The sequence below is a fragment of the Numenius arquata genome, chromosome 11 (genome assembly GCF_964106895.1).
Source record: "Numenius arquata chromosome 11, bNumArq3.hap1.1, whole genome shotgun sequence".
NCBI classification, from domain to species: Eukaryota; Metazoa; Chordata; class Aves; order Charadriiformes; family Scolopacidae; genus Numenius; species Numenius arquata.
Window position 1 is genome coordinate 31,557,342 of NC_133586.1, and position 13,387 is coordinate 31,570,728.

The window sequence follows — 13,387 nt, forward strand, 5'->3', positions numbered from 1 at the left end:
GACACCATTTCTCGTATAAGGTTCTTCCCTTTTCCTTATGGCTCTTTTAAAAATTATTCTAAACCTTTGGATTGGTGCAGTTTTAAAACAAAACCTTTACCAATAGTTTTGCAGGTGGTGCTGTTCTGGGATGGTCTTTTTTTTTTTTTGTTTAGGATCAGAGCTTTTTTATTTGTTTGTTTTAAGATGAAGAAGCTGCAGTGGGAAGAGGTAATTAAAACACAAACTCTTGGCAAGTTACTGCAGTCCTGCCTCAGAAAGTAATGCATCTGGAGTCCTGGAAATCTCTGACAGAAAGCCTTCATGCATTCTGATGCTGCACACAGACAGCCCTTCCCCTGGAAAGCCTTTTCTAAGACGACACGTTTTCATCTGCACCAGCTTTAGGATTAGCCTCTAGAAACTCATTAGAAAATGAGTCCAGGTTTTCAATGAACTCAGGTTTTTTGCCATAAAGGTAGATGTAAGGTATTCTTTTAGTAGCAGCTTCTCTGTATTTTTCCAGGAAAAGAATACCAACTTAAGATATCTTGAGCTAAGGCCAACCTTTGTTTTGTAGGTTTGATTTATGACATCTCTACAGCCATTACTGGCACTCCTTCAAGGTGCCAAAAAGCCCTTGATTCCCATATACATTTAGCCTTTTTTCTATTTGCTTTTACTATTAAAGCATAAAGGTTGGATTGAACTGTTCATCCCACTGTAAACCAAGAAGAACAAACTCCCATCAAGCTCAGCAGCTTACCATCATTTGTCTTGCAGACACACATCCTTTCAAGTCAAATTACTGCTCCGAAATGTGAAAGGGTGGATTTACGCTCACTAAGGACATTTTCCAAATTATAATTACTTAGTTGCAAAAACTGCATTTTAAAACCAGTTATTATTATTTTACCTGCAAGTTACCAGCATGTATTATTTCCATATTGCAAACACTAGTATGATTTTTCACTGCAAATCCATGACTTTGCTCAGATTCACCTAAAAGTAAACCATGATTCGTAACAAAAGAGAAAATTGTGAGGAGCTCTTTTAAGTGCCTCCCCACTTCTAACAGCAGTATGAACCTGGGCAGGATAGAGGCGAGGGGGGAGAAGAAAAAAACTGAACTCAAAACATTAATTCAGTGAAACTATAAGACAAGGTTTTAGAAAATTTGAGGTTTTAAACATTAGGACTCCCTTATCTGGGCCCCCAGTAACAAATCCAAAACACACTTGTATTGACATTAACATTTTAACTTTCATGTCTCATGATTCCTATGATGGGAAACACTAGTTGTACAGAACAAACCACATACCTCAGCTAAATTCATAAAACAAAACTTAAGATCACAAATTGTTTCACTTTTATGTCATTATATTGGGGGGAGTGGTAAAAAACCTCTACAAATATGAATTTCAAAATAATACACACTACTCCCATGAACAAAGATCCTACTATATAGTATAAAAAACATATAAAAATGGTGCTTGTATGAACCATCCAAATAGAAGTTGACAGAACACTCAAAGGAGCAGTAAACATCCAATATAAAATCATGGGGTTTTTTTTCCTCTCCATTTTAATGTTGTTATTTGTTACAGGTTGATGAGGGTTCGTTTTGGACTTCTTTCTAATTGACCAAAATCAATAAAGAACACAATAGTCAAATAAAAATACTATTAAGCAAGTAAAAGTTTGTTTGCAGGTAGAGTCAAAGACTCTGAGTCTATAATAAATTCTAGTTTTCCAAAACTTTGCACTTTCCATTTAATTCTCTGTTGATTTATGAGTCAGTCTCCTGGGTGCTAACTGTATATAAAAGAAGCATTACCTCAGTGGAGGCAATAGTTTGTTTTTTTAATAATAAAAAATGCATACTGTTTATACCATTATTGCTTAGAAAATTAGATAACATCCCTTCTAATACCCTTTGCACAGGATACTGTAGCAAACCACTTAATGTGCAATAATAGAGTATTGACTGGGCACAGTGATACACAAGACAGTGCTCCCACCAGCTTAGACAAGCTCCATGCTGTTAAAGCTCCTGTAGTAATACATTTGTTCCACCTTAACAAAAGATTTTTGAAAAGAGATTACCTCCAAGGCATAAAAAGATCAAAATTAAACACTGATTTATTAATACTGTTTATTATGAAATAACCACAAAATATTTCATTTATTTCATAAACAAAAAATAGTACTTTTTTTTCTTTTGTTAGTAACAGCTTTAAGAATGGGGTAATCTGGAGTGCTGAATATACACTACAAGAAGACAGTACAGTATTTCCCACAAAAGGCCCCCAGAAATACACTACCGCCATAGGAAAAAGCATTGCACAAACCCTATGTCAGTCAGTCCTGAACAGATATGACCAGGCATACTTCTCACAAGCGTAAGTGGCTCTGTTTGGCTAACTTGCTCCCACAGGCACAAAGTATTGCGATCAGTGCTCAATCCACTGGACAACATACTCTTAACTTCCTTAAGCAGATCTCAGCTATTTCCCAACTCCTCCGCACACTTCCAACATAACACTGGCAACATTTGGCTGTTCAAGTAGGCAAAATAAGCAGCTGCCCTGGGCCAAAGACCATCAGAAATACCATTAACATCCAAAGCCTCAGCACCTTAGAAGACAAATTTTTATCAGTGCTGCCACATCATAGTTACAGCACAAAGCAAGGACCATGGTTAACACCTCCTCTCCTCCCATTCTCCTGTAACAGTGAGACAGGCAAGGCCAACCCTTCAGGCTTACCTCATATTCTCAGAACATGACTATGTCCCATCCCCTTTTTATGTGGAAGAGCACAAGGGAGTTACTGATAACTGTGATTCAGCTTTGGGTTGACTCTTCTTGGGCAACCTTATCTGGATGCAAATATCCAACAAGCACATAAATTGCTGTACTGGGTTTGTGTGGCAAGGTTTTGGCCACAGGGGTGGCTTCTGTGAGAAACTTCTAGAAGCTTCCCCCATGTCTGATAGAGCCAATGCCAGCCGGCTCCAAGACAGACCCACCGCTGGCCAAGCCCATCAGCAGCCGCAGTAGTGACTCTGTGATAACGTATTTAAGAAGGGGGAAAAAAAGGCCTGCACAACACCAAGAGCAGCCAGAGCAAGGAGCGAGAATACGCAAGAGCAACAACTCTGCAGACACCAAGGTCAGTGAAGAAGGAGGGGAAGGAGGTGCTCCAGGAATCAGATCAGCCAGCCATCAGAGGCAGGCTGTCCCCCTGCAGCCCATGGAGGTTAATGGCAGAACAGATACCCATCCACCTGCAGCCTATGGAGGTCCCCACACCAGAGCAGATAGATGCACCCAAAGGAGGCTGTGACCCCATGGGATGCCTACGCTGGAACAGGCTCCTGGCAGGACTTGTGACCCCACAGGGGACCCACACTGCGACAGTCTGTTCCTGAAAGACTGCACCCCGTTAAAGGGACCCATGCTGGAGCAGTTCATGGAGAACTGTAGCCTGTGGGAAGGACTCGGTTGGAGATGTTTATGGATGACTGTCTCCCACAGGAGGGACCCCAGGCTGGAGCAGGGAAGAGTGTGAGGAGTCCTCCCCCTGAGGAGGAAGGAGCAGCAGAGACAACATGTGATAGACCGACCACAACCCCCATTCCCTGTCCCCCTGCACCCTTTAGGGGGAGGAGGGAGAGAAAATCAGGAGTCAAGTTAAGCCTGGGTGGGTGGTAGGTGTTTTAAGATTTAGTTTTTATTTTTCATTATTCTACTCTGATTTGATTGGTAATAAGTTAAACTAGTTTCCCCAAGTTGAGTCTGTTTTGCCTGTGATGGTAATTGCTGAGTTATCTCCCTGTCCTTATCTTGACCCACAAGCCTTTTGTTGTATTTTCTCTCCCACGTCCAGCTGAGGAAGGGGAGTGATAGAGCAGCTTTGGTGGGCACCTGACATCCAGCCAGGGTCAACTCACCACAACTGTAAATAAATAATTCCCCCAAATTTTCATATGCAGTACATTCCACTCCACCTGTAAAGATCTGCTTCATGAAGAGAAAGCACAAGCACATCTTTTTATAGGCAGCTGTACATACTGGCAAGAAAAAAAAAAAAAGTGTTAATGGAAGGCAAAGCCATCTGCTCCTTTCAGAGGGAGTTTACATTTGCCTTAAAAAGACAGAGACAATTTGTAATTTAGTCAAATTTTGGTTGGTTGGGCATTTTTAACTCATTAGTTTGTTTTTTAAAGAAGAGTTTCAGATAGTTTTATGTACTACATTTGCCCTTAGGTCTTCCTAACAGGGGTTCCTCATTTTCAAAATCACTGTTTTCTAATTTTTCTAAATATTTGTCTCCTATGCCACCACATGAAAGATAGACACAAAAAAAACCAACAACCCCAACCACAGAGGGTTCACTGACATGAAGGACAAATAGCAACACTGCCTATGCACTGAATTCTGTCAAACACAGAAAGTAGGAAGAAAAATATCTTCCAGATGCAATGAATTTGAAGAAAAGATTAGGGAAGTGCACTACTCACAAATGCGGAAGGAGAACTGTTCAGATGGAGACAGAAGAAGAAAAACAGCAATAAGCAAAAGGAGAAATAATTCTAGACTATTTCACCCTTTTTGGGGGTAGCTAACTGGAGAAGAACCAAAATATTTATCTCAAAAATTAAAACATACCAACTATTTCTTCCACAATGCACAAGGTGTTTAAATATTTTACAACGTGAGAAATGCAGTTAGCAGAAGGGAGATGTAAAACAACTGAATGTCAGCTCTCATGAGACTTCAAAATATTTTTTATTTTCAGTAGAAGCATTTGGTTTGGAGGCAAGGGAGTGGAAGCTTTTTCTTTTTTTTTTTTTCTTTTTCTTTTTTTAAGAAACGAATATGTGAAACAGATCACTCCACAATTTTTTTTGCTTTTCCAACAAACTGGTTTTACTGAAAACAATTTTTCCAGTGCAAATTTAAAACTTTAGCTCATTGATTTTAAGCTGAGTTTTACAGCTCTTCCTTAAAGATTCCACCCTGCCCAAGAAAAGAGGCAGATCTGCATGAAGGCAACATTTACTCCCATCTACAAATTCTGGTCCCCCCAAAGTCCCACTAAATAGAAAACTATAGATCAATGAATGTAAGTACTGAACATCATCAGTAAGGATCATAAAATGTAGCATTGTGTGCATTACCACACACTTGCCAAAATTTCAAGTAAAATTACTCTGTATCTGTTCCATTTATAGCTATGTTTAAAAAGAGTTTCATTTTTTTATAGACTAAACAGTAGGGTATATGCACCTTAATGATGACATGAAACTCTTCCACTGCAAAAAAGGGAAGGGGCTTCAAAGGTACTTTGGGAGAAGAATCCTTGTTCCATTGAAGCTATGACTGCAAGACAACTCTCAAGTACCAAATATTGTAGTACAGCTTGTTCTGACATGAACTGAAATAATCCACATAAAAAAGACTCAGATAAAAATAAAATCAGTTGAGAGTGTGTGTTTCTGCACTCATACAGCTGCATCCCAAACTCTTTTAGTATCAAGTTAGCCAAGGGAGAAGCGGATGCAGTGAGCACCTGCTTGATGTAAGGCAGCCGAAGGCCCTTCACTCAGTACAGGCAATCGCCATTGCAGCTTTCTTTTTAGATGAGTGCAATGCAGCTAACAAGCAGGACTTTTGGAAGAAAATTTCTCTGGCATTTATGGTCATTCTTGGTTTTGGCCTACTAGGGTTTAGAAGAGATCCCTTTCTCCAGTGCTAAAAAACTCCAACACTTTAACCTATTAGTTACCCAGAATTATGTCAGGAAGTTTAACCCTATATGACAGTTCTGTAATATATTAAGATAGATACAGGAACAAGGCAGTCTTAGTGAGGAAATGATGAACTAATGTTTGAAGGCCATCTCCCCGTACTCAGTGTAGTATCTAGCTTCTTTCTATTCCCATCTTAAACTTCATCTTCCTGCATAACTTAAAGGAAAACACTTAACCCTTCTTTGTCTCAGTTTCCCCTCTGTAAAATAGGAATATTAGTACGTTATCTCTATGCTTTGAGGTGTTGTACAACTTTTATCATTAGCATTTGTCAAGTGCTTATTTCTTCCTTACAGTGTATCAGCTGAGAAGAGCAAAAATCACACTGAAAATATGAAGATATTTTTACTGATGTCTTTAGAGAGTGGCAAGCGGGGCCATGAATGAAAAAATGCATAAATGTAGAATTAACATAGATTAAAATTTCCAATTAGCATAGATTGAAATACAAACACCAAACACCTGCCAAACAGAAAAATATAGCGTACAATAGCTACTCAACCACCGCTATTTAAAATCTACATCTGGGACACTAGTAGTCTACAGAAAAGAAAACTCTCCATGGTAGTTAAAAAAACAAACAAACAAACCAAAACAACACAACCTCTTAAGGGTCAGTCAAATTTGCAAATGACCAAATTTTTTTTAAAAGCCTGTCAGTCAGTCTCCCAGTCCAGAAACAATGCATCCCTCTCTTGTCCATATGTAACAAGAGCTCTGATGTGGTAATTCATTTGCTGCTGTTGTTCCAAGTGAAGACAAGACAAGCGGGACTTGGTGCAAATTGAACTAATCGGCAACACTTTATCAACTCAATTAGTTCAAATCAACCCAAGTGTGTCTCTGTCTACAGTTACAGCTCAACACAGACGCAGTCAGGCTATAACAGCAAATTACATGCAAAGAAATGCAGACTTGCTCTGCCTGCCCTCCACGCTGGTCAGAGGTTACCTGGTTTGGAGTTCCACAGCTGCGTTAGCAAAACACCATGTCCTGCTGAGGTGGCCTAGCTAAATTTGTGCCTATGTCAACATGAAGTGGGAATATTTCCGAGGAAGACATTTTGTTCATAATTAAACAAAACAAGCAGGAATGGTAGTGTCAATACCAGTATTCTAAGAACAATTTCTGCATAAAGCTAGACAGTATGCATACCTTATATAGGTTTCAATTATTTCAATGCAACAAGATCGGACCATTTTGTAGGATAAGAGAATCCCATCTTAGATGACATTGTTGAATTAGTCCTGAGATTCCAAGGTGTCTCTATGCAGAGGAAGCAAGAGGAAACAAAAGGAACCTTAACCAGCTTGCCCACTTTGCTCTCCTTTCTCCGCTGCCAAGAAATCACAGTGGCCACTGAGACATGGACAGATTACTGCACTGAAGACTATTGGTGATTTTATTGATGAGTCTCTCAAATCATTACTAGACCAAAATAAGTTGTTCACTTCTCAGCTAGAGTCAAATGGACTGATGATTATTATCTCAACCTTGGCTGATGATAAATGAGGCTACCTTACACACTCAGGTCCTTGACCCAAATTTACAGCTAGTCCAGTGACCTAGCCAAAACCTTTGAGAGAACAATGTCTAATGATGCTTGTCTCTACTCAAACTACTCCTTGGTAACTTCAGTTGCAACTCATCTGCCAAAACAGATATTCTTAATAATCAACACAGCTGCCATAGCACTTCATGAAAGTCAATACTTCCTCTAGCTGTCCCTTGTCTGTCCTCCATAGTAAATATACAATTCTTTGTAGTTCCACTGAGTGTCTCAAATTTTTCTTCTTTGGATGACAGGAAGATAAATGGTGCTACTTGATACAAACTCTAAAAATATTAAATAAAAAAACTCACTGGTTTCAGTTAATTGCTTATAACAGCAACCCAGTGCCTATCTGAAATTATAATTTTACTGCAAAAGGGCACTGTACAGAACTAAATATGGCAAAGATTCAGATTTTGAGGACACCGAAATTGCACAAGAAGCTGGCAAATTATTGCTAGTTTTGAGGAGTGAGGTCATGGAAACACCAGGATAAGATTCCTGCCACACATTAAAAAAGAACTTGACCTACAAAATAAAGTGCTTTCTACATTTAAAGTCCAGCTATACTGCTGTTTGGGGAGGTGGGGTCGTTGGTTTGGTTTTCTGGGGTCCTTTTGTTGGTGTTTTGTTTTATTGGTTTGGGTTGTTTTGTTTTGTTTTTTTCCTTTGAAGAGGAGGGAGATTTTGTGAGGGTTTGGGTTTCTTGAAGAATATTCCCTTGCACAGCTGTGGCAGACTGACCTCTGCAGGACAACTCACTTGCGTAAAAAGCACATTTGTGCTCAGCCTTTAGGGTCAGACAAGTCAATATTCCACATTAGAAGCAAAGACGCTGGTGGGAAGCAAACATCTAACTCACTCTGGTGAGTTGACTATTTTACTTCCAAGAGCCGAGTACTAACACAGTAACTGAACCAAATTTAAAGCCTGTAGCAGTTTTGGCTATGATAAGAGTTCATTTTCTTCATAGTAGCTTGTATGGCATTGTGGTTTGGATTTGTGATGAAAACAGTGTTGACACAGGGATGTTTTAGCTATTGTTGAACAGTGCTCACTCCAGCCTCAAGGCTTTCTATGTTTCTCACACTGCCCCACCAGTGAGTAAGCTGAGGGTGCACAACAAGTTGGGAGGGGACACAGCCAGAACAGCTGACCACAACTGACCAAAGGGATATCCCATACCATATGACATCATGCTCAGCAATAAAAGCTGGAGGAAAGAAGAAGGAAGGGGGATGATGTTCAGAGGTACAGCATTTGTCTTCCCAAGCAACCATTACACATGATGAAGCCCTGCTTTCCCAGAGATGGCTGAACACCTGCCTGCCAATGCAAAGTAATGAATTAATCCCTTATTTTTCTTTGTGATTTGTTCATGCAGCTTTGTGTTACCTATTAAACTGTCTTTATCTCAACCAACAAGTTCTTTCACTTTTACCCTTCTGATTATCTCCTCCATCCAGCTGGGTGAGAGAGCAGCTGTGTGAGGCTTAGCTGCTGGCTAGGGTTAAACCATAACAAACACCTCCCCTAATTGTTTGTCTGCCCATCATTTAATCTTTCTCATGAAAATCTTTGCCTAATTATTAATAATGACCGGATTCCACAATTGCAGCATGTTTATTTTTTCTGACTTATTACTGGAGCAGTGCAAACAATCATTAGCATTAGCCAAAAATTAGACCATATATATATATCTTTCAAAACCTACATTTTGGCACTGCCTCTGACAGTAATCATTAGAGATAAACCAGAAAAAGTTTAACAAAGCAAGTTTGATTAAAAAAAAAACAACCACACAAAACCATTCCAGCAACCACAAATGCAGTATACTACTTCAGTGTTTATTAATATTCAAGCCACATATTATTATCCTCCACATAGTCGCCCAAGCAGAAACAAACAGATATACCTTACAGGGGTGTTATGAGATTAATTAGTTAATAACTATAAAACAATTCGAAGGTGTAAAGCCATGTTACAGAAATGCTAAGTGCTGTAACATTACATACATAGAAATGAAGGTGAGCTTGCCAGAAATTCTAACTGCATGCAAAGTAATTACAGGAGCAGTTCAAGTTATTTTCTTGCTTAATATAACAAACCATGGCCCAGCCCATCAAACCATTGTTTCCAAGGAGTGAATATTGAGTGGAACTAACAGCTCACAATAATGCAACTGTTCTCCAGAGAACACAATACATATCACCACCTCATAAGAAATAATACTGGAATGAAGCAGACAAACTCAGGATGAGCACAGGATCCAGGCTGACGCTTTTATCCATGCAAGGACTAGAATCACTCTAAGAGAAGATTAAGAAAGAACATCCCAAAATAATAGTTTTAATCCCGTCTTTTGTGCCAATGCAGTGCCTATTAACCTCACTTTTCCTAGGGAGTACAGCATTAACAGCAATGCCTCAAAACCTGCTTTACGAACATGCACACACATATACATATGCTAGAAGTCAGGGCCAGATTCAAGTCTCAGCTCCAGTAGATTTAACTCAAGGAATGACAGCAATTTCAGAGAAGTCACTCCACGCTTGTCAAGAAATGAAACCATTGTCCAAACTAGAGGTCTAATTCTGAGCTTGGCAGTCTTCAGAGTAGTACACATCTCCAGATCAAGCCAGTATTACTGCATTAACAGAGTTATAGAGTAACACATTAGTGAACCTTGAGAACTAATAATACAACTATGGGACAAAGTAAAAATGCAAACAAAACAAAAAATACTGTCAGTGCTACTTTGAATTTCCACATTCCTATATCATTATACAACCATTTCCAAGTTAAAGATTCCTGTGAAACTATCCTCTTGTACGTTACATGACATTACTGTGTAACCGGCCAATAACATGCTGCTCCCCAAATCTACATACTTATTTAGTCACACTGATCAACCAGCTTACCTTTAATTAAAAAAAAAAAAAAAAAATGAGTTTTTGAAAGATTGAATTTTTAGCCTTTATCAAACGCTCACATACCACAATCCTAACTACACAGCCTCACAAAATGAGTGTTTTTTGAATAAGTGCTGGGTCAGCTTGAAAACATCAGCCTCTGGCTCTCCAATGGAAAACACATGTCTACAGAAACATAGATATGTGAGAACAAATGCCTCACAAAATATGGTCAGCATCTCCTACACTCATGGGATTGATTGTAACTGAATACTCTGTAATCCATGAGAGAAGCACGGAAGTGATGATATTATAATGTGAGTAACCAGAGGAAAGACCAAGAGCTCACCTGCTGGTCAGTGCAAGAGGTGAGTGACAGCCTGCTCATTTCAAGGGACAAAGGGGCCAGATGGGATGCAAAGCTTCTTGCTGGGCATGTCCCCTTGGCTCAGCTATGCATTCTAATGCTCACAATCTAAGACTGCTGCAGCAGATGAAATAACATCTTTTTTGTCAAACCACGTACACTGAGATCCAGTGAGATAGGTCTAGACTAAAACCAGTACCCTACTGCAGCTGTCCGCAGTTTTGTCTGTACTAGCCCTAAATTAAGCGTCTGCAGAGATTTCTGTGCACATTGCATCACCATTCCTAAAGCTTCACCTGAAACCAAAGCTGATGTGACAGCAATAAAGAAATAATTGCACTATATTTTATTTACTTTTAACTTTCCTCAGTGCCCTCTCAATTGGTTATCTTTTTCTTTGCCATTCAGTATAAAACACTAAATTCAGGATATTTTCAAACAATCTTCGCAAAGCCTCCTCATATTAACCAGCTTCACCAAGTTCTGCTGCGCTAATCTTTTGTCAACTCCATGACCAGTGTGGGAAACATTCCCTTGAAGCTGAGAAGAGGACAGCAGAGATTCAAACCATGAAAAAGTAATGGGCAGAAGACAATCTCTCAGAGATTACTTTCCATAAAATTGAATTGGCAACATCTGCTCAATCTACTGTAGATAAACAGTGAACTATTTTCCAACTCATTAACTCAGAGGATAAGATATTAAATAAACCCCAGGGGCCTCATGCTTTTTTATCACATTTAAGGCTTGTCCCAAACTCACCAAATTAGTTCTTCTGTTCAAGACAGAACCTAAGAATTGAGTTGCAGTTACATAGCAAACACATAGCCATTTAAATCCTTGAATGACCAAAAAAAAAAGTCCCTGCTTAATCTGACTGTGTTTCTAATTACTAGTCAGCCTAAATTATTAACCATGTCCTCAGCAGTGATGTATGGTACATGTAAATCTCCGAACAGGATTCTAATAGAATTATCTAATTCTATTAAACCACAAACAACTACCCATTAAATATTTACTAGAAAGCTTGCATTCACTTAAAATAGATTGGAATGTCAGCAAAACCCTTTGCTAATCCCTTCTTCATCTCAGCCTTCTATGCTAAGGGTTCAAAATGAGCTAATCAGAGTCACATTTATTGATTAAGTACAAATTACTTGGCTAATCAAAATCAATAAAAATAAAAAGATCTGAAAAGAATTTACAAAGTAGACTATGGATTTCTCTGAAAAATACACTGTTTAAATAAACATGTTTGTTAAATTCAAGATTACTTGATTATATAAAGCTTTTTAGCTTATTCTACCATGAGGCAGGGGTGATAAATGCCAACTAATTAAGTTTTCTTTGTAGTGTCAATGGGCTGCACTTCTTAAAAATAGAGAACTGTTTTACAGCACTTAAAAGATTCAATAACATTTTAAGTTCTCAGTACAGTTGTTAGGTTGGATTTTTCTACAGTTTACACAGTCTAACCTGGTGTTGTCCCTAAGCAGGGTCATTTACCTGGTGTGCAGACACCAATATACATACAGAGTAGAGGTAGTATTTATCTAAATCATTTCTGCCAAGATGGGTGCTCAGCGGTAATCCACAAAGCTAGTATACAGGCCTATAAACTCTTAGGAATATTTATGCAGTTGAAAACACAGAAATACACACCCTTAATTATAATTATTGGTTAGCAGCTTATCTTAACAATTTCTACTGGTTAGTACAGTTTCTCATTTTCATTTAAAGTTACAAGGTCCTTTAATTGATATGCACATGCGCCAGTACCAGGGGGAGTGAGGGTGGTAGTCCAGTGCACCTCTAATTGAGGTGGTGGTCACGATCTCCCACTGCCACCTTTAGCTTTCCCCCAATTACTGCAAGTCTTTGTTGACTTTAGGCTTTATCCAGGAGCTGTCCTGTTTTCAGCTGTTTGGCACCTCCTGTGGAGGGATATTCCCTTGTTATCAGCCTTCTGTTCTTGAAGGGTATATTCACTAGCAAGGCATTTATTGTTTATACCAAGTGTCTAGTTTCACACGGCCTTGTAACCTTTTTACAGCTCTTTGTTCTTAGTGAGAGATTCTACCTTCTAAAGACTATTTTACCTTTTTAAAATTACATTCTACCTTCTTAAAGTACATCACTGGCACCAGAGCAAAGGCAGTATTTTAAAAAACAAAGGAACAAACATTCCAAGATACTCAAAATCTTGCATAACGGCAACGATTCACCTTCCAAAAGAAGAAATGCTGAGGACAAGTAGAAAGAACACAGGAGACAAGTAACCAAATGCCGCATTCTCTCTCTATAGTGGTTGGAGATGAGTTATGCAAAGCCAATCGTTATGCCATTACATGTTGTGGCAGGTCCTGCCTTTGATCAGCACAGTTTTACATATCTTCACATACATATTTGAGTCATCCCAACAAAATCCAGGCTGCTTACTGCTGGAAGTGTAACCAGCCCCCTAGTGACAGATGTCCTCTCGAGTCACCCATCAGGAAAATACCAATCTACATTAGCTGAAATAGAAAAATTAAAGCAATCCTCATGCAAGTACCACAATGTCCCTGTCCCCAAAGCCAATCAAAGTATCTGTCCTTAAGCCCAGGAATCTTATCAAAGAAAGCCACTCTCTTTCTCCCCGCTTGCTTCCTTGAAGAGACGTACTTTTCAATCCCTCCCATGTCATTTGGAACTTTTATCTATATAAAGCATCTCTGTGGCAAATTCCATACCACATTTGATGCAAATGTTTTTAAGCA